This window comes from Gastrolobium bilobum, unplaced genomic scaffold, assembly GCF_033153095.1.
Source record: "Gastrolobium bilobum isolate Gb01-03AN ecotype WA unplaced genomic scaffold, APGP_CSIRO_Gbil_v1 utg110037, whole genome shotgun sequence".
NCBI lineage: Eukaryota > Viridiplantae > Streptophyta > Magnoliopsida > Fabales > Fabaceae > Gastrolobium > Gastrolobium bilobum.
Window position 1 is genome coordinate 1 of NW_026895455.1, and position 13,466 is coordinate 13,466.

Genomic DNA, 13,466 nt, shown 5'->3' on the forward strand with positions numbered 1-13,466 from the left:
TCCGTCGAGTATTATTATGATAATGCATATGTGACCACATTGCGTGGGCCTGATCAACTCATAATTTGTGTAACTTGTGCAGAGTCATGGTAAGACCCGGGAGAAACCGCGAGACTTCGGAGGATCGGCCCGATCCTGTCCTGGCTGGATTGGCTGAGATGCAGGCGGCCCGACTAGCCGACCAGGAGGCCATGAGAATGGCAAACCAGGCCATGCTGGACGCCGTCAGAGAGGTGAACAGGAAGGCCACTGAGGACGTGTTGGAGGCCAACCGTCTGGCGAACATGACGATGTTTAGAGTCATGTTGGAGGAGATGAGGAATGGTCCTGCTGTTGGCCATGTTCCTCCGCCACCACCACCACCACCTCCACCCAGTCTGCAGGATGACTCTCAGAGTCAGATGGGAGATGGCAGTCATCTTACAGGGGCCATGCAGACCGTCCCTATTTTTGTTGAGGATCGTGATGAGATCGATCGCGGCTGAATGCTTTTCGTAAGCATAAGCCACCTGCCTTTGATGGATCCTTTGATCCTGTTGCTGCTGCACGTTGGCTTCAGGCGTTGGACAAGATATTTCGGGTCATGTAGTGCACAGATCCGCAGAAGTTGATGTTCGCTACTTTCATGCTGGAGGGCGATGCCCATGAATGGTGGACAAACCTTTCTCATGTCTACGAGATGCAGGGTCATGTGATGACTTGGCCTATGTTCGAGGATTTCTTCTTGGGTCAGTACTTTCCATATGACGCTCAGGAGAGGCAGCAGGGAGAGTTTGACAGATTGGTTCAGGGCTCGTTGTCTGTGGACGAGTACCTGGCCAAGTTCAACCAGTTGGTGAAGTTTGCACACTTCAGGATGGCGAGGCCTACTCCTACATTTCTGGCTGCTAAGTTCCGCAGGGGACTTAGTGAGGATATTGCTGGTTACCTAGCTGGTTCTGCTTCTAGAGATTTTGGGACACTGGTTCAGCAGTGTCGTGATATTGAAGATTACTACAGCTCGAGTAAGGCCAAGAGGGCCAAGGTTGCTGAGGCGACGAAGGTTGCAGCTGGTAGTTCCACTTCTTGGCGAGACAGGAAGTTTGGGAACAAGGGCAAGGGTAAACCGTTGGCAGCTCGGCAGGCGCCGAGTCAGTTCAAGAGGACTTCTGCTCAGGGGAGTGCAGCGAGACCTCCTGCTCCCAGGTGTTCGGGATGCGGGAAGACTCATTTTGGGCCGTGTTCTACCGGCCAGTTGATTTGCTTTCAGTGTGGCAAGGAAGGCCACTTCTCCAGAGATTGTCCGTCGGCGACGACGAGGGTTACTGCAGTGCAGGCAGTGCCACTTCAGATGGTTCCCCTTCCACCTGCTTCGGCACCGGCAGTGCCACCATCTTCTGGGAGAGTTTATACTCTGGATCGTCAGCAGTCGGATCGAGCTCCGAACCTTGTCAGAGGTACTGTTACGATTGGTTCATCAGCTGTTGATGTGTTGTTTGACTCTGGGGCTACGCATTCTTTTGTTGCTACCCCGATTGCTGTGGGGCTGGAGTTGCCCAGTGATGTGCTTTCTCCAACGATGCGGGTGACTACCGCCACCGGAGAGAGATGCGATGCTACCACTGTTCATCGCGATGTGGCGTTTCAGTGGGATGGCCATGAGTTCTCGGTGGATCTGATAGGATTGCCGATGGCCAACTTGGAGGTTATTCTGGGCATGAATTGGTTGTCCAGAAATTGTGTGATGATTGACTGTTGTGCCAAGCGTGTAGTGTTGTCTCCGTGTGATTCCACAGCCAGTTCCTCGCCGTACATTTCGTTGCTGCAGGCTAGGATAGCCTTGAGAGCAGGGGCATTCAGTTATGTCATGTTGGGAGGTTTGGTGAGTGGTACACAGGAGGACATCACCGGCATTCCTGTGGTGAGGGAATTCCTCGAGGTGTTTCCTGAGGATATTCCTGAGCTTCCGCCACAGAGGGAGATAGAGTTCTCCATAGATCTGTTGCCTGGTGTGGGGCCGATCTCTTTAGCTCCATACCGGATGTCGCCACCGGAGTTGGCAGAGCTGAAGAAGCATATTGAGGATCTTTCAGCGAAAGACTTCATTAGACCGAGGGTGTCTCCTTGGGGAGCACCGGTTATCTTCGTGAAGAAGAAGGACGGGACAATGCGATTGTGCACCGACTACAGGCAGCTGAACAAGGTGACAATCAAGAACAAGTATCCTCTTCCTCGGATTGATGATCTGTTGGATCAGCTCAGGGGTGCTTGTGTGTATTCCAAGATTGATCTCCGGTCCGGATACCATCAGATTCGGGTGAAGCCAGAGGATGTCCCGAAGACTGCATTTCGCTCGAGATGTGGTCATTTTGAGTACTTGGTGATTCCGTTCGGTCTCACTAATGCACCTGTTGTGTTCATGGATTACATGAACAGGATTTTCCAGCCGTACCTGGATCAGTTTGTGATCGTCTTCATTGACGATATTTTGATTTACTCCAAGACGGAGGAAGAGCATGTGGAGCATTTGAGAACTGTTCTGCAAGTGCTGAAGGAGAAGAAGTTGTATGCAAAGCCTTCAAAGTGTGAGTTTTGGCTCAAGTCTGTGAAGTTTCTTGGGCATGTCATTTCTGCTGAGGGAGTTGCAGTGGATCCGAACAAGATTGAGGCCGTACTGGATTGGGAGAGACCCAAGACAGTTACGGAAGTGAGGAGCTTTCTGGGTTTGGCAGGTTACTATCGGAGGTTCATCAAGGGATTCTCCACCATGGTTTTGCCATTGACTCGCCTTACTCGGAAGGAGACTCCATTTGTGTGGACTCACGAGTGTGAGGTCTGTTTTCAGGAGTTGAAGGAGAGACTGACTACTGCTCCTGTGTTGGTCCTTCCTGATCCTGCGCTTGAGATTGAGCTTTACACCGACGCCTCCGGGAAGGGGCTAGGTTGTGTGTTGATGCAGTTGGGCAAAGTGATTGCCTATGCTTCGAGGCAGTTGAAACCTCATGAGGAGAACTACCCTACTCATGACTTGGAGCTGGCTGCTATTGTGTTTGCTTTCAAGATTTGGAGGCATTATCTTTTTGGCTTGAGGTTTGTGGTGTTCAGTGACCACAAGAGTTTGAAGTACCTGTTCGACCAGAAGGAGTTGAACATGAGGCAGAGGAGATGGATGGAGTTCATAAAGGACTACGACTTCGAGCTAAGGTATCATCCTGGCAAGGCCAATGTGGTAGCTGATGCTTTGAGTCGGAAATCCAGTAGTTCATCCAGTTTGTTACTTGGTAACTTTGATGTGGTTGAGAAGTTCCGCAACTTGGCAGTGACCGCTCCGTGTGAGAGTGTACTTCGCGGATTGGAAGCATCTGATGTTGTGAACGAGATGCTTGAAAAGATTAAAGAGGCACAAGTTCAGAGAGAGTGTCTGGATTATGTGAAGAACCAAGACGGTGTGTCTTGGAATGAGGATGGAGTGCTTTTGTTTCAGCAGAGGATTGTAGTTCCTCGAGGCCCGTTGACGGAGGAGATTATGGCAGAAGGCCATAAGGGTCAGTTTTCTATCCACCCTGGTGCTACTAAGATGTATCAAGACTTGAAGAAGAACTTCTGGTGGCCGGGCATGAAGAAAGATGTTGCTGTCTTTGTGTCCAAGTGTTTGGTTTGCCAGAAGGTGAAGATTGAGCATCAGAGACCGTCTGGTGAACTTCAACCTCTTGAAGTACCACAGTGGAAATGGGAAGGTATTTCCATGGACTTCGTGGTGGGATTGCCGAAGACTCAGGCGGGTTGTGACTCTATTTGGGTCATTGTGGACAGACTGACGAAGTCTGCCCATTTTCTTCCAGTGAAGGTGAGCTTCACTACAGAGCAGTTGGCCAAGCTTTATGTCCGCGAGATTGTGAGGCTTCACGGGGTGCCCGAGAGTATCATTAGTGATAGGGACCCGAAGTTCACATCTCGGTTCTGGGAGGCGCTGCAGGAGGCTTTTGGTACGCAGTTGAGATTGAGTACCGCCTATCACCCTCAGACTGATGGACAGACTGAGAGGACCATCCAGACCTTGGAGGACATGTTGCGAGCTTGCACGTTGGAGCAGGGCTCAGCATGGGATAGGTACCTTCCGTTGGTTGAGTTTTCTTACAACAACAGCTTTCATGCTAGCCTGGGCATGGCGCCTTACGAAGCACTGTATGGTAGGAGGTGTCGGACTCCTACTTGTTGGTCTGAGGTTGGGGACAAGGAGCTTTTTGGCTTGGAATTTGTCCAAGATACCACCTTGCAGATCCAGATGATTCGTGAAAAGTTGAAGCAGGCGCAGAATCGCCAGAAGAGCTACTATGATGTCAAGCATCGTCCGCTGGAGTTCAGTGAGGGTGAGCACGTGTTTGTGATACTTTCACCTGTCACCGGTGTTGGTCGGGCACTCGGAGTGAGGAAGCTGAACGCGCGATATATTGGGCCATACCAGATCCTTGGTAGAGTAGGACCTGTTGCCTACCGGCTTGCCTTGCCTCCGAACCTGGCTAACATCCACGACGTGTTTCACGTGTCTCAGCTTCGGAAGTACATAGCAGATCCGTCGCACGTGGTGCAACCGGATGATGTGGAGGTTCGGGAGAACCTAAAGACTCCCGTCGGACCACTCAGAATTCTCGATCGTGGCGAGAAGCAGCTGAGGAGCAAGATCATTCCGATGGTCAAGGTGCAGTGGACCGGAAGGACTCCTGAGGAGTGCACTTGGGAGCGTGAGGACGAGCTTCTCCGGCAGTACCCCAAGTTTCGTCCAGGTATGTTTCTGATTTTGAGGTCAAAATCCTAAAAAGGTGGGGTGAATGTAAGAACCCGCACCGTTAATTAAGATATTTAAATTAATTAATTATGCAAAAATAGGAAATGATTCCATAATTGACCCTAATAATTAATTATGAGGCTTAATAATCATAATAAGTGATTAAGAATGCTGAAAGTCGCTTTTCGGAAGAAAAGTGCAGATATTGGTTCTTCTAGTCGGTATAAATGCGTGCCAAAAAAGTATCCCAGAAAATTAAAGTAAGTGCATGATAATTACTAGAATAATATGTAGGACTTATAAAACGAGTTTCAAGTCCAAATAATGAGAACTGGTGCTAGAAATCGGTACTGGCTCTTAAAAGCGCGTACCGAAAAGTTGCTCAGAAAATTATAAGAAAAATATGATAAATCTCAGAAAATTATGTAGTTTCATAATCCAAAGTTTGGGATTAAAATGCTAAGCGTAGCAATTAAAGCTAATACTGTGTGTTTTAACCATTAAGTGGCCTATAAATAAAATAGTTGGGCACAAAACCCTAGGTGTGTTTTTTGAAAGAAACTCAGCGGCTGAGTGTGGCTTCTCTTTAGAGTTTCTTGGAGTCCTAGCCTTCTTCTCTAAAGTTTCCATTTTTTTTTCTTCCCCTCTTCCATTGAAACACCACCCATCCATTAAAGCTTTAGTTGTGTTGAAGGAGAACCCTTTGTTGAAGATTTGGGTGCTTTCTAAACCTCTCAAGTTGTCATTTTTCTGTTCTAAAAAGAACCAAGGTAAACTTAATTATCCCTTTGTAAATCCATAAATTGGTTATAACCCTTGTATTATGTGTTACTGTTATTTGTGCGCTCTTTGTAGATGGCCATTGTTTTGCCATTTTTGTTTTATCGACTTGCTTGAATTCAAAATATAAGTCTGTACCTTTTGTACAAGAAATCGGTCACTGAGTCAATGTGTATAATGCTTTTTCTGAATCCACTATGTCCAAGTTGTTTATATATATGTATATATATTTATATATATAAAAGAACCCACAGGGAGCCGAACCCACAGTGAGCCAAGTATTAGAAAAAGTTCGGTTATCTATGTATGTAGTTTCATTTATATATATAAGACAACGTGTGTATATATATATATATATATATATATATATATATATATATATTGTCAACGTATACATAGTCGAAGTTGTTACAGGGAGTCGTTGAAGTCATTGTTAGAAAAGTAAGCAATTATATTATATATATATATATATAATAAATATATATGTTTTATGGCTATATATATATGTATAAAAGATAATAATTATCTAAAACTAAAGAAGTTAAAGGTTATGTCTCAAAAAGGATCTCTAGGTTCGAAATGAAAAAGAAAATAATATTCGATTGCCTTGGAATTTTAGAATATGTATATTGATACTATGATGGTCATTGAACCAGATTCTTGAGTGCATTGGATTTTATTTGTGGTGTGGACCCTTGTGATACCGAGTTCGAGTCGGAGGGGCATACGGGTACAGGTAAGCTTTCGTGTCCTCGGTTTAGCCATGTTGTGGTTCCACCATGTCCCATGGGGATATGGTATATGCATGTTGTGTTACATGTTTTTGATGTTTTGAAAATGCTGTTGAGCTATTATATGTTAGTGTCTTGTTGATATGCATGGAGGTGTTCCACCTATACAGTAAGCCTGAGTATGTAGAACATACAAGAGGGTGAGGCTGTGGGTGAGGTGCAAGCGGTGTTCCTTGTACTACATGTAGGGAATAGACGTATTCCTACATTTCTCTGGCCAGTAGATAGTGATTACACACATGCCATAGATATCTGTTGCACTACATAGTTTTGGAACTGATAATGATATAAATGCTTTTTGAACTTATATTGCACATGTAAGTGAGCTTGGGGTGGAAGATCCTTGAGGACCCCTTGTCTTACTGAGATTTCTAGTTTAGAGATCTCACCCCACGTTTGGGGAATGCTTATTTCAGGGTCAGGTAATGTTGAGACCTCAGGCGGCAGGAGGCCGGAGCTGAGTTAGATTGCTGTTATATTATGCTGCCATGATTGGATGCTGGATTTGCATGCTGTTTATGCTTATAGCTTCAGTTATGTTTATGGAGTTTTACGTTGAGACTGGTTGCTTACTATGTTTATTTGGTGAGCATGGGGATTGTCCATGACACATAGTATTGTTATGTCTTGATTATGTCTTGAGTCTTTTGGAGTTGTAATAATGTATCAGGATATTGTCCGGATTACTTGATGTAATGCCGTGATTTAGATACACACTTTATCTATATATTGAGGTATTTCAGTAGATGTCTTATTGCAATTTACATACAGGCGATATTTTATGAAATTGATTAAGTAATCAAGTTGGTAATTGATAATGACGTCATAATTGAAAAGAAAAAGAATATTCCGCAAAATTTTAATTAAGCACCGCTTAATACGATGTAATGTTAATATTCCGAGTATACACGGGGTGTTACAGCAACGGTAGGAAGTGTGTATGAATAGTATAGAACACATGAGCATGCATGCATTATTGCTATGGGTACTGCGGTACCGAGTCTCTGGCCAGTAGACAGTTTTATTAGCCTTCGGGCATTTTTGGACTTCCGCTGGATAGGTCTCCAGGAGGGAGTTCCAGTTGACTGCGTGTCATAGTGTGTGATCCGGGTAGGAGCACACTAGGAATGTCTTTGGCGTTTTGGTTGGTTTGGGCATCATGGTTGTGGTTTCTGTGAACACACCTTGGATGATACCCATAGGCTTATATATGCCCAGGGCGTACGTGGAATTGGGGTTAGCATCCCGTATCGTCGTAGTTTGTTTCTTTATATTCCCCATTTCTCTAAATCCCTTGCTATATCCCGTTTTCAAAGTGGTTGTTTTATTCTTTTGATATGCATCGAAGTGAACCATTGGGTGGAGTTTTCTCCAGAACCTCTTGGTTACTGAGATATATTCGTATATCTCACCCCGTCTCGGGGTATTTATTTCAGGATGTACCTGTAGCGTTGGAGCAGTGGGCAAGAGGCCCGCAGGGTGATAGAGGAACATTTTCAGTATTTGGCATATTGTTCATGTTGGCATGCCTAGGTCTAGCAGTTTGTATCATTTAAATTTATGTCTAAATTTGTAATTGGTGTTGTAATATTGTAAAAGGCAATTTGAAGTTAAAGTCGTAAGTTGTAATATTTAAGTGTATGTTGTAAATGTAAGAGAGGCATGATGTACCAAGATGGAAGGATTTTAAGCCTATGTTAGAGTTATGATTACATGATTATATTGTGAAACTACATGTGAATGAGACCTATGTGATTGAAACAAGTAAGAAATATAATGTGAGCTCTATTGTATAAACTGTGTAATAACTATAAACTGGATTGGGTTGTAAGTGCCCCAAGGAGTTGTTGGTCCTTGTGTGTGCCACCCATTGGATTATTACTGTATTATCATGTGTTTATTAGGTACATTTGAGGTTTAAATGATCGTTTACAATTTTGGGATTATTGGAAAAACAAAGGAAACTCTGGCGAAATTTCTATAGAATTGGCAGATTTTAGGCGAAATTCGGGAGAGCATATATCCCTCCATAGAGGTCCAATAGGGACGTGCCATACGCCATTTTGAAGGTTGAGATGTCCTCTACCTTGTGCCAAAATTTGAGGAAATTCTGGGTTGATCTTGAGCCTGAAAAAAATAGAGAGACGCGGACTGCTCATGTGCCACTGCATCTGAGGCAGTTCCGGACCTGATTTAGGAAATTAATTCCCGCTTCTTTTCTCAGTCAAATTAAGCGTGTGATATATCAAAATGAAGTTTTAGATGTCTAGTTTGTAGGATAAAAATTTGAGGGAAAATGGATGAGTGGATTGAGTGCAGTAATTCGAGTAATGTGAGTGGTTTGGGCTGTTTTTGGGGTTGGTTAGCTATTTGCTTATCCAACTTCAAACGGCGATAACCGGAGCAAATGAGCTCCGAATTGAGCATATGATAGCTTGTTAAAAAGGAAATTAAGTAAGACAAAGATCTAATCAGAGAAGAAGGTTTGGTTGCAAACGGTGTGGTCGCAGAAAAATTAAGAGTGAAACATGTCCGAATAGGTAAAAACGTAAAGTTTGGAATTTGGCTAAGTGAGTTTATGGGGACTCCTTAGTAACTTATAATAAGTAATGTGAGTTATAAAAATAGTTTAAATAAGTCTTCCGCAAGAGTTTACAGTTGCTGTCACAGCTTTTAATTATTACGCTTTTTTATGTTTTAAATGCTCGCGTAATAATCGGAAAAAGTTTATTCGCATTTTTATAAATGAACTGCTGTGATTGTAACTGCGCTTAATATCATAATTAATGTTAACAATACCGGTGTACAACGGGCTGTTACAATCCCCACATACTAACATGAGACTTTTCAGTGTGCTTTGTCCTCACTTGTACACTTCCTGGGAAAACATCCCAGGAGGTCACCCATCCCATAATTGCTCCAAGTCAAGCACGCTTAACTATGGAGTTCTTCCGTTCTAGGCTACCAAAAACTAGATGCATCTTGTTAGTATAGGTAGTACCAATTAATTCTTATAAGCTATCCAAAACTATGCAGTCTCATACATGCACAGTCTTTGGAATCCCTCTTTTTCGGGTGTCGATTCGATTCATTCATGCATGTAACCCCCGAGTGGAAGCCTGTCAGGAGCCGCTCCTTGTCCTTGCCTCTTTGCACCGACGATCACTCCCCGCCTTCGTCAGCACTCGGGATGTTACATGCCCACCAGCTTCCGCCTGGTTCGTCCTCAAACCACACCGTACTGGAAGAGAGGCCCTGCTCTGATACCACTTGTAACACCCGGCCGCTTCAAGAATCAATGACTATCCTCACATACTAATACAAGACTTTTCAGTGTGCTTTTTCCTCACTCGCACACTTCCTGGGAAAACTTCCCAGGAGGTCACCAATCCCAGAATTGCTCCAAGTCAAGCACACTTCACTGTGGAGTTCTTCCGTTCTGGGCTACCGAAAACTAGATGCATCTTGTTAGTATTGGTAGTACCAATTAATTCTTATAAGCTATCTCAAACTGTGCAGTCTCATACATGCACAGTCTTTGGAAATCTGTAAGAACCTGCACCGTTAATTAAGGAATTTAATAAATTAATTATGTGAAATTAGAAAATAATTTCATAATTGACCCTAATAATTATTATGAGACTTTAATAATTATAGTAAATGATTAAGAATGTTGAAAGTCGCTTTTCGGAAGAAAAGTGCAGATACCGATTCTGCTAGTCGGTATAAATGTGTACCGAAAAAGTATCCCGGAAAAGTATAATAAGTGCATGATAATTACTAAAATAATATGTAGGACTTGTAAAACGAGTTTCAAGTCAAAATAATGAGAACTGGTGCCAGAAACTGGTACTGGCTATGAAAAGCACGTACCGGAAAGGTGCTCCGAAAATTATAAGAAAAATATGATAATTCTTGTAAAATTGAGTAGGTTAAGAATCCAAAGTTTGGGATTAAAATGCTAAGCGTAGCTATTAAAGTTAATACTGTGTGTTTAAGTGTTAAACGACTATAAATACTAAAGTATGACCCAAAACCCTAGGCCATACACATTTGCTACGTGAACCTTGCTGAGTGTGGGTGACCAAAACATGCCCTTTGGCTTTCTCCTTCATTTCTTGAAGCTTTGAGGCCATTTTCTTCCACTTTTTCCTTGTAAACACTTGGTGTGAGTGAGAGTCATCTTGGGAAGTGAGTAGTGACTTGTGTTCTGAGTTGTGTTGCTGTTTGAGGGAGAGTTTTGGGGCTGAGTTCCTTGTTTGGGTGGTTGGAGCCTTGTTCTTGGCTTGTGATGCTTCAAGAAGCTTCCTTTGTGAGGAAAGGGCCAAGCTTTGGTAGCATTTTCGTGTCCTTTGCTTAGTCAGGACCTTTGGAGTTGGTGGTGAGCTCCAAGAGCAGCCTTTGCCTCTGTTTTGAACCTTGGTGAGTTGTACCAACCTTGGTCTTGAGTTTTGTTGCTTAAAGATGAAGTCTTGGCATGTTTAATGAATTAAACAAGTAACCAACCGTCATATGAACCTCAATGAACCTTAAGATGCATGTTTAAGCTTCTGGAAGTGTTAAAATGGAACCTTGGAAGGATATCTTCGCGAAATGCAGAAACTGCATTCTTTCGCGAAATATCCGGATATTTGTCGTGGAATATCCGGATATTGATATCCGGATATAGGGATCTGGATATCCGGATATTGATATCCGGATATTGGATATCTGGATATTGCTTGTGAGTTATCCGGATATTGGATATCCGGATATGTCCCCGAGGAATATTCGAATATTCGGGGTTGGCGAGGAATAGTAGCGTACTGTTCATCCAGAACTGATCTATGGGTTTGTGGACCCTAGTTTGAGGAAGTTGAACTTCTGTAATTAATTATTGTAAGTCAGAATCATATGATTAAGGGCTTATGGCTTGGTGAGAAGCCTTAAGACGTAAAACGTAATGGAAAGGCGTTGTCTTAATATTGTATGCTTGTGATGCATGTTTATTGATATTTTATTGGTCCATAACAGATTGTGAATCTGCTGTGTTTGGACTTTGAGCTGTGGACTCTTGGCTTTCGGTGTTAGCTTGCAAGGTAAGCTTTCGTGTCCTCGGTTTAGCCATGTTGTGGTTCCACTATGTCCCATGAGGGGTATGGTTATATGCATGATGTGTTACATGCTTTGGATATTTTGAAATGCTTTTGAGCTGATATGTGCAATGGCTTATAATATGTATGTGTTGTTTCCACTTAATCGGTAAGCCTGAGTATGTGGCGTCATACAAGATGGTGAGTCCGTAGATGGGTGCAAGTAGCGTCTTGCATATTGTGTGGGTAATAGACGTATTCCTGCATTTCTCTGATCAGTAGAATAGTATTGACACACATGACATGATTATCTGTTGCATTGCACTATTTTAGAACTGGTGATGATAAACTGCTTTTAAACTTATATTGCACATGTAAGTGAGCTTGGGGTGGATGATCCTTGAGGACTCCTTGTCTTACTGAGATTTCTTGTTTAGAGATCTCACCCCACGTTGGGGAATGCTTATTTCAGGTTCAGGTAGTATGGTGACTGATGCCTCTGGCGGCAGGAGGCCAGAGCTTAGCTGATTATGATATTTATGTTGTATTGCTGACATGACTGGATTGGATGTTGTTTATGTTTTCTGCTCTTTATGTTTTGAGTTGAGACTTATGTTGGGCTTTGTTGCCTTATTTGGGTGTGCATGGGAGTTGTCCATGCCACTATGTTGTTAGTACTTTTGAGTCGAGTTATATAAACTGCTAGTGGTCCGGTCTACGTGTTGTAGTTCCGTGACTAGAGACATACATTATGATATTTTAATTAATGAGGTATTTCAATTAGTTATTTTATTGCAATTGCATACAGGCGATGTTTTATTAATTGGTTAATAAGCAAGTTGGTAATGATAATGACTTCATAATTGAAAAGAAAAAGATATTCCGCATTTTTAATTAAGCACAACTTAATACGCTAGTATGATAACATTACTGGATATATACGGGGTGTTACAGAATCCCTCTCTTTCGGGTGTCGATTCGATTCATTCATGCATGTAACCCCCTACTGGAAGCCTGTCAGGAGCCGCTCCTTGTCTGTGCCTCTTTGTACCGGCGATCATTCCCCGCCCTCGTCAGCGCTCAGGATGTTACACTAGCCACACCTGAAGGTCAAACTCATAATCCTTCAGGAATTCCATCCATCTCCTTTGTCTCATATTAAGCTCCGTTTGATCGAATAGATACTTCAAGCTTTTGTGATCACTAAAAACTGTGAAGGTAGCACCATACAAGAAGTGCCTCCATATCTTCAAGGCGAAAACCACAGTCGCTAACTCAAGATCATGAGTAGGGTAGTTCTCTTCATGTGGTCTTAACTGTCTAGAAGCATAGGCCACTACCTTTCGCTCCTGCATCAACACGCACCCTAATTCATACTTGGATGCATCACAATAGATCTCAGATCTCTTCTCTGGATCAGGAAGAATCAGAACCGGTGCGGTAGTCAACTTATCTTTCAATTCTTGAAAACTCACATCATACCCAAGGGTCCATGCAAATGGCACCCCTTTTCGGGTCAACCTAGTCAATGGCAAGGCGATTCTGGAGAATCCATTAATAAATCGCATGTAGTATCCGGCTAAACCTAGAAAACTCTGGATCTCAGTAACACTCTTGGGTCTCTCCTAATCCAAACGATACATAATACGTATTGTTATTCAATAATCTTGTACACTATTTTTTTTCCAAACACTTTGTAGAAAGTATATTTTAATATGACATTAAGTATCATAATGATAGGAGAGAACTCAGAGGTTACTGAAGGGTTTCTTTATCTGTTTTCACTCCATATCCCTATTCAATAATCTTGTACAGTCTTCTGCCTCATAGTGTACAAGATTATTGAATAACAATACGTATTATGTATCGTTTGGATTAGGAGAGAAAACCCTAATTAGTTGCTTACCCCCCTCCTTTATTGAATAACAAAACCTTAAGAAGGAGTGAAAACAGATAAAGAAACCCTTTAGTTATTTTTTTCAATCCTGTTATTAGTTGCTTACCCCCCTCCTTTATTCTGTTAACTCTTAATCAATAAGGAAACCCTAATTACAAAAT

The 13,466-nt window shown here is 42.8% G+C and overlaps 1 long non-coding RNA gene across 1 annotated transcript; it reads left to right on the forward strand.

The window, feature by feature from the left end:
• The first annotated feature begins 5,462 nt into the window (after window positions 1-5,462).
• LOC133312656 (uncharacterized) lies at window positions 5,463-7,012 on the forward strand. The gene is made up of 3 exons (XR_009751718.1): window positions 5,463-5,535; window positions 6,202-6,281; window positions 6,753-7,012. It is a non-coding gene; the product is annotated as an uncharacterized LOC133312656 (long non-coding RNA).
• Window positions 7,013-13,466: the final 6,454 nt, after the last annotated feature.